Raw genomic sequence first — 9,196 nt, 5'->3', positions numbered from 1 at the left:
TTTTCGGCTGGGAATCGCGGTGGTATGAGTCCGGCCCACACTCGGACCCAGGAGCCCTGCCGCTCCCGGAGAACTGGCTGCCTGGGCGCAAGGCGCGGGGGTCTGGGGAAGCCGTGAAAGTTTTGTAAAAGTGTCTCTCATATTGCCCCTGGATATTGTTATATCTGTGTCGTGGGAGTCTTTGCCATTGACCAGAGATGTGTAATCATGATGCAACTTCCATTTCCAAATCCACTGACCTAACAAGAGCCTGTCCTATGTGCTTGTTCTTTTGTTAGGAGTGCAATTTGCAGGAGTAAAGATGGGCCAGATTATGGGCTGTCCCCTCACCCGTTCTCCCAGACAGTGCACTTGCCTAAAAGATCAACTTTCTGACTTTGTTTTCAAGGCTCACGATAGGAAAAGCTTCAAAGTACATAGAGAATTGTTTTTAAATAACAGTTTCAAAAATGCACACAAGTAGGAAGAGAAAAGTAATTTGGTTCAAACTTTTGCCTACAACTACAAACCTCCTCCAGATGATCATAAACTGATCATATTCTGTCATACTTTGAAACAGCCATGAGCAAAAGACTTTACACTTTCCCTATAGATACTTTTCAGTCTTTTAATTGAGAACATTTTACACATCCCATGGTTTCATGGTTTCATTTCCTGAAAAGATGAGGAGATATGGTAGAGTATCAGTAGCACAGGAAGTGCAAAAAGACTCGTGTTTCACATCCTGATTCCTTTAATATTTTTTGGTATTTTTTTTGAGATTATGAGCAAATTATCTCTATACATTTTTGTCTAAAACAAAATTATTATTACTTGGCCTACTTTGATATAATTAAGAGAACCAACACAATGTATATTTCAAAATTTATTTTACTACACTTGATCTTAGCCAAAAGGAAGAGAAGTGATTCAAATATAAGTTGGATTTGTAGCCCATAATTTTAACTCCTTTGGTGATCCACAAACTCTCAGGAAGAATAAATTTGACAGGCGTGTCTTCCAAATTTGCCTCTGTGACACTGAACCAATCACAGACCTTCTCATTCTTAAATTAGAATTAATGCTGGACATTTAATAGATAGTTATTGCAAAACTACAAGAGGGCAAAATGAAATAGTATCTAAAGGCACTTAGCAAAAAGTCTTAATTGTTCTGTAAGTGGCTTTAATTATTAATACCAAATGATATCACCCTTAAGACTGACCTGTGTGAAAATATATTCAAAATTTATCAAATAGAGCTTTCTATCTGACCCTACACTAGGTGTTGAAATTAAGACATAAGTCCACCATCAAGAGCTCAAGTCCTGATGATACAATGAGGACATCGCTTCAGGTTAACTCTGTTGCTACACTACCTTTTTAGGTTTTCTAGCTCTATTTATAACAGCACTAGGGGGCTGGGGATTTAGCTCAGCGGCAAAAGCGCCTGCCTGGCAAGCGCAAGGTCGTGAGTTTGGTTCCCGGTACCGGAGAAAAAAAAAACCAAATTAGTACGGATGTTATAACAGCACTAAAGATTAATACGATCTAATTTTTATGTGCCTCATATATTTGGCAGAATTCCCATGGGATAGAAAGATAAGCTTATCTTACTTTGAAAATGAGCATAGGCATAGGTAATAATAAAAATTTGTGAAATATAGATCTAATATCCACACTTAATTATACAAACCCATTATGTTAATATTTGAGATAACAAAGTAGCATTGCCAAAGCACCCAAATTTTAAAAAAATTAAAATTCAAATGTCAGTTATGAAAGTTAAAAAGTGGAAGTGGAGAGATAATGGCTGAATATATTTATTTTATGCTTATCTTCTTTGATTATTCATTCACTGATGTAAAGTTCACAATTGCTCAAAAATTATCTTTAAAGTATTACATGTGATAGTTTTGCTAATCCTGTTTTGTATAATAGACTGAGATCTTTAATAAATTACCATTTTCTACCTCATATATTCACTTTCCAAACTTTTTGTCATTTTCTTTATAGAAAAATAAATTTTATCTCCTTACCATTATGTTCTTTGGTGATTTAAGATTTTTTTTCTATTCTTCTGCTACCACTTAAAATTTGGAATGATAAATGTTTAAATTACTTTCCTAAAAGCTAATTTATTTTGCAAATGTATTTTTGATATGTTATACACAAACATAGTTTCCAAGTCAAATAAAAATATAAATTATAACTACAAATTAAGAAGTTTAAATCCTTCCAGGCATCTTTTTTTTCATAATGACCATTAAGATTTTGCTCCCCTAAGTCTGCCAAAATGTCATCTTTGATTTTTCTATACTTTTATAACTCTACCACCAAATGTTCTGAATTGTTTCATGCCTTTGTACTTTCAACTTTAAATCTTCCCCATGGGTTAGGAATTGTCCTTTGGAAGCCATTCCAGGGGTGATTGTCATAAATCCTTCAGTCAATTTGTCAATTTTCAAAGTTTTACTGAAAGTTATCTTTCCCTCTCCTTCCAAAATGATATGTTTTCTTTTATCTACTTATGATTCCATGGTCTCTCAAGGTTCACCCATATAATTTTGCAATATTCATTCATTTATTGATCTATTCATTTAATAAATATCAGATAGTATCTTTCAAGTGCCTTCAAACACTGTACTCTCAAAAAATCTCACAGGGAAGGGAAATTCCATTGTCGAATAGCAAAGGCAATTTGGGGTTAAGCATTGGCACTTATAGAGAAGGTCAGTCTCACTCAGAGGCAAAAGGAGTTCTCCCAGGAATAGGTCATCTCTAGGTTAAAAGGTAAGGCAAACTTAATAAAGCAAAAGGCTAGATGTGCTTGTTTGGGCTGCAGAACCAGAAGAGGGAACAGCAAGTGGAAAGACCAGGTAGGTGCAGGGCACTTCTATGGAGCTACAGTAAGGTTGTAGCTCCACGACACAGTTCCAGCATAAAATATTGGAAAATCAATGGGGAAGGAGAAAGGAAAGAATATATCATAAAATGTCAGGCTAGTGAAAGACTCAGAAGCACAATGATGAAGTTTTAAAAAATGCATTAAGAAATTTGGATGACATACTAAGTGCAAAGGCAGTCACCACGAATCTTTTAACCAGGTAAGAGCTGTACATTAGCAAAGCGCTTTAGTCAGCCTGGGCTGAAGAGGTGGAAGGGAGGAAACCCATTGCAGGGTAGTTGCCTGAGTTCAGGTGGGTGGCAAAGGGAGGCAAAAGGATAGCAGTGTAGTTGAGGACGCATTTGGCTTCCCCGCTTGGAAAACTGGGTAAATGGTGGCACACTTTCCTTGAAACAGGTTAATTCAGGAAGAAATGTTGGCATGTAGGTGTGGTGAAGATGGGATCAAAGTTGGAAAGACCAAGTTGGAAGTGTCTCTGAGAACTGTAAGTGGATTCCTAAGTCTAAGCACCAGGACAGGGATACTTAGCCAGTCCCTGGATTGGGTCATCAGAATATTATTGATGATTAAAATATATGTAAATTAGTATGCTAGAGAAACTACACAGAAAGGGCCCAAGGATAGAGCCCTGCTAAGGTTTTCCAAGGACAGAGAAAGTCCAAGGAGAAGAACTTTGTTCTCATGAGTGGCCTACTTGCTTTAAAGATTAGATGTGAAAAACATAACATAAAACATGCTGTAGAATTAGGATATATTTGGCCCAATTTTTCTTCAATAAGGATTTTTTCCCATAGCATTAGTTAGATCATTATAATAAGTCTTGTTGAAGTTAAAGTATTATATGTGCTCTATTTTGTATAGTTAGTCTTATGCTTTATAAATAGCCCACCTAATTCCAGAAAATATTTTAAGTAGGCCAGAAAATGAAAGGAGTTTAACATAAAATTAGGCAAGAAACATCACAAATCAAGAGTTATATTTGGAAAAGGCATTAAAGTAAGGATTTTCTATTGGCAGATATACATAGAAGTCATACACATTTGTGTATAATGACTATTTAATTATTACTGTGTCTGAAATTTTGAGCATTTATTCACTCTTAAGATATTTTATTGTGATTTCTTATAAAATAATAAAATAAATAAAAATAATATTCGAACATTTTAGAAAATTTGGAAAAGAGTTACAAAAGTAAGTTGTCCAACTCTATAACAAAATATCTGAGGGGCTGGGGATTTAGATCAGCGGCACAGCGCCTGCTTGCCAAGCACAAGGTCATGAGTTCGATTCCTGGTACTGGAAAAAAAAATCTGATATTCAACTTAACAAATGAAAAGGTATATACTATCTCATTATTCTGAAAGTTCTAGAATATGATCAAGTGGCCCCACAGCTTTGGGCCTCTAATGAGACAGTATATCACAGCAGGAATGTACAGTGCAGACATGGAGTCACAAGACAAAGAGTGAAAAGGTAGAAAGAGAAAGAGGCCAGGTCTTATAATTCCCTTCAGGGGCAGCTCCCAATGACCTAAGAACCTCTCACGGCTTTAACTCCTATTCTGGAGACCAAATCTTTCATATACGTACCTTTGGTGAACAGTCGACCTCTGAAATATAGCAACAAGCTAAGAGGAGAAAATAAAATCCAACAATGTCAGTGATATTGCAGTATAAAATTTATGAAATCAGTGACTTTTGTTAGTTTTGCTGCTGTTGAACCTCTAAAACCTAGAACAGTGTCCGACACATAGTAGACATTTAATAAATGTTGATAATTAAGGGATATGATGGCTCCATCTTTTATGGTACTTTTTTAAGAAATCACCTAAAAAATCCAAGTCAGAAGTACCCCTTGTCCCCACAAACATAAATGGATACTCTATGTACTTTGACAGTCATTAGCATTATTTAGAAATTAGATATTAATGGCTTCTTTCTTTAAAAAGTCCAGAGATTTATTGAATTCATTTTTAACACATCATAATTTCCTTTCACTTGTCCACTCTTCTCTTTTCTTCTGTTAGTCCATAAGTATTTACTGATATCTGCGATATGAATAAATATATTCACTACATGTCACTTAGCAATAAAATCTCTAAAGAAAAAAAATACTACACAGCAAGATAACAGAAAGCGATGGCTGAAGGATAATCGCTATTTTTAAGGAAGTGTATAAGAGGGGGACTATAAAAAGGTGCCAATGAGCAGAGGCCTAAATAAAGTGCAGAAATGAACCAGAATAAAGTCATCAAGGGGCCAGATGGCCTGGAATAATTTAGGTAGTAGATGCACATGTAGATGTAACCAAAAGCCAGCATATATAGAAGTTTCTAGACTCCAATACTTGGTTTATATTATGTGAGGGATAGAAAACAATTGGACAGTCTGGAAAAAAGGAGAGATTGAACTTAACTTTCAAAAGTTTCATCCTTATGCTCTATTAGAAATAGATTTTAGGAGTCAACAGTGAAAGCAGGGAGACTAGTTAGAAGCTACTGGAAAACCCAATGAGGAAGTCATTTGAATTAAGGGAACAGTGATGAAAATTGAAGAAGACATAGATTTAATACATATTTGAAAATAAATCTGACAAACATTTCTAGTAATACACATGAGTCCTGGGAAAACAGGGTAAATCCAAGGCTTTTGAATGGGATAAATGAAGGATGAAATCATCATTTACTAAGGTGGGATTATTAGGAGAATGCTGGGAGAGGCTAGGAAAAGGTCAAGTTTGTTTGGGGGCATGTTTCAAAATGGAGTTATATTTTTTCCCTTCTTTCTTTTTCTCTTTTCCCTCATCCCAGTTGCTCCCTCTCTTTGAGCAGTTTCTTTCCCTTTCACAATATCTGTTATACCTTTCAGATTTTATTTACTCTTTCAGGTTCCTACACTAGTGAGACAACACGGTATTTGCACATGCAGATTTGATTTATTTTACTTCTGAGTATGGTCTCTAGTTGCATCCATACACAGATACACACACACACACACACACACACACACAGGATAGCTGAGAGAATCATACTACTGACTTCTATTTCTTTACTGAAAGGAACAGTTAATATTTAATTGTTTGATCAATCTTACATGCCTATATTTGTTTAACTGAGTAACCAATTTGAAGATATCAATATGTAATACAACCATTGTTAAATTCCTATCACCTTGTCTGAAACTCTGTATTGCTTCTATTGTTTGAGTGTTGTTTTGTTTATATCTATTTGTTAATGTGTTTTCATTCACTATCTTTAAAAATTAAACAAAAATAAAGAATCATAAAATGGAGTTATAGTTTGAGAACAGCCCTCAGATAGATGGGACTTCCAGTCATGGAGTGGATAGCTTTCCCTAAGAATTGGTAGAAAAAAGAGGCCTGAGAAATGTGCCCAGTTTTCCCAAACATGCACAAATTAAGAACATGAGAACGATGCTGCCGAAGTATGTGAGTGTTGAGTTGTGAGGTGGGGTGAGAGTTAAGAGAGAATCAGATCAGTGTGAAAGGAGCATTTATGCACAGGAAAGGAAAAATTTTCATTCTGATAAATAATTACATGTGAGGCACTATAGAGGCTGAGAGAGATTTTGATGGTGATGTAAAAATGGGAGGCTGGCTGGAAGAAATTGGAGATACTGATCATTCTTTTGAGGAGGTTAGTTCTATAAAGGAATATATGTAGACCATTACAATAGCCCCATAGATTTATTTTCCTGATCACTCCTGCCATTTTCATTACTTAAGGGTATGCTAGATCCCCTCACAGACTACCCCAGAATCACAGTGGATTAATGCCACTACATTAATCTACTAGTTGCTCAGAGTGTCTAGATCAGTTAATCCTGATTAGTGAGCTGCTCTTCTCCTTGTAGAGATTTACGAACCCTTGCAGAAGAATCAGCAGCTCTGTTGTCAGCACTCACATAATTAGGTAATTAAATATCATAACAGAAAACAAAACAAATAGAGGGTTTTGACAGAACAGACTTAAAAGTGTGGTACATCACTTCTGCTCCCTGTGACAGTTAAGCTTGATTGTATCAACTTGATTGGTTTGGGAGCCATCCAGAGGATTGGGAGCACACACGTACACGTACGTGTGGGTTAGTCTTGCCCTTAACTCTCTGATGCCACTTGCCTCCTCAGCTTCCCAGTGGGCGTTATCTAAGTAGTTTTGCTTCACAGTGCCTGTAGTGGATTGACAACTGGTGGTCAACTTATACACCTCAGTGTGGTGCTGGGTGTGGGAAATCCACCTGAGGATTGTTGCCAGCAGCATAAGAGGCAGAACTAGGGAAGAAGAAGTTAGGCTGCTGGGAGCAGAGAAAGGCTGTTGGGAGATGGTATAAGTTGTAAGGAGCTGTTAGTTCTTTTGGAGGAGCTTGTTATGCTGGCTTTCTTGATAAAGTTGGTTGTTTTCATCCTCCGACGTGCTCAGGACCTTGTTGGTACTGAGAATGGCTTCAGTTCACTTTGCGGGAGCTCTGGTCCTCACTTTGAGCATTGCTTCCTGGCTCTGGAGGGGAAGATGGTGCACTACCAGTCTCCTGGAGAAGCTTGCTGTGTTGGTTTTCTTGATGGGAACTTGGCCATCTTGATCATTGGAGAAGCTCGGGACCTCACTGTTGCTGAGAATGATTGTGGTACCTTTTGGGGGAGCTGTTGTTGCTACTTTGAGCATCGCTTCCTGGCTCCAGTGTAGATCCCTCAGCTTGCTAGCAGAGATCCTTCATCCAGATGGCACAGACTTCCTAGATTCCACTACTGATGTTTGGGCCTTCCCAGTGCAGATCCGTGTAACAGACCTGCATGAGATGTCATGGACCCTGGGCCTCCAGTTGGATTTGTAGGAGGCATTGTTATGAGCTCTGCATATTCAGCTGAACTCATGTGGAACATTATCACAGATCCAGGCCCTCAGCTGGACTCCTGGTCTATAATGTGTGGACAGATTTTCTGCACTGTTTTGTATATTATTCTTTGGCTGACTATTATAAATAATCTTATAAAAATGTGTCCTGTATTATATTGTTCCCCTTGCAAAAAAACCAAAACCAACATGGTGCCCTTTCATCATGATATTCTTTCCTTGATGCCAAATTACCATGGACTGAATCCCCTGAAACCTTGACCTAAATTAAACCTCTCCTCCTTTAAACTGAGTGCATTGGTTTTTGTGTTCCAGTAATGGAAAAGTAGACTAATGTACTTTCATATCACTAACTACAAATTAGCAACAAAACCACTCCTAAGTATAAAAGAGGCTGGGATATAGAGGATGTGTGCACAGGAAGACTTAATGGGTTTGGTAATTAGGTGGTAGTCTGTAGTAGTCACACCCAGAGGCACTCTTGGCACCACTTAGCATATATGGATGTTGTTACCGATGGATAAGATCTACTAGAAAAGAAAACATTAATGACTTCATGCATCAGAATAAAATTTTTCAAGAAATCAGGAAGGCCTTGGGTGCAAAAGTGAAGGGGTTGATCTCATGTTTCAGTGAAGCATGGGAAACTCATACTTTGCATTCATAGGAACTTCAGAGTATAAGGCTAGCATGTTCAGTGGTGAGAGTATAGAAAAGGTAATGAATTCAGATTTCAGCATAAAACTGTGCTTGAATAAGTCATTAAATCTTTCTACCTTTTATCAAAATATTTCTGAATCAGAATGAAAAGAAGGAGGTTGGTTAAGGTTTTGTGTTTTAAAATTGTGTGTGCCAATAAGTCAAGAAACTATATGTGGAGTACGTGAAGCATGTGTCTTATAAACCAAAACCAAAATTTGTCAGACTTAAATAACAGCAAAAACAATATACCTAAAGAAGGTAAATAATTGCTTCTCTTTTAGGCCATGATAGTGTCATTAAGGAAATAACTATTGAAACCCAATACTGATCTCCTCGTAGTATAAAAGAGTATGTGATCTTCTTAGCAAACTCAAATACTTGATTCCTTTGCTTCATCATTACAATCAGTTTCTATTATTTAACTATTTTTCAGGTATGAATAAGATTTATTGGACAGCAAGTCTATCCTAAGATGATAAAAACCTATCCTCATTTGCAGAGGAATAGCACAGATGTGGACAACTAAGCCTTTACATAGCAGTCACACTCTTTCCGTCAGCCCAGAGCTGAGTGTCAACTGCTATTTAGGATTACTTCCTTCTACGGAGAAGGCACTGAAGTGATTGTTGTGTAAAGGCAGGAGCTGGTGATTGTCACTAGCAGAAAGACGGCAGAAGTGCTCCAGCTCACACTCTCCGTTCTTCCTGACCATAAAGGAAAAGTTCCTCAAACATAGAA

At 37.2% G+C, this 9,196-nt stretch overlaps 1 pseudogene; it reads right to left on the bottom strand.

Annotated features, from left to right (window-relative positions):
* The window catches only part of LOC102026058, a 131,240-nt pseudogene extending 122,070 nt beyond the window's left edge, over positions 1-9,170 (bottom strand).
* Positions 9,171-9,196: the final 26 nt, after the last annotated feature.

Source organism: Chinchilla lanigera, unplaced genomic scaffold (assembly GCF_000276665.1).
Source record: "Chinchilla lanigera isolate Chin_1 unplaced genomic scaffold, ChiLan1.0 scaffold00048, whole genome shotgun sequence".
Lineage (NCBI taxonomy): Eukaryota > Metazoa > Chordata > Mammalia > Rodentia > Chinchillidae > Chinchilla > Chinchilla lanigera.
This window is presented reverse-complemented; position numbering and strand designations above follow the sequence as displayed.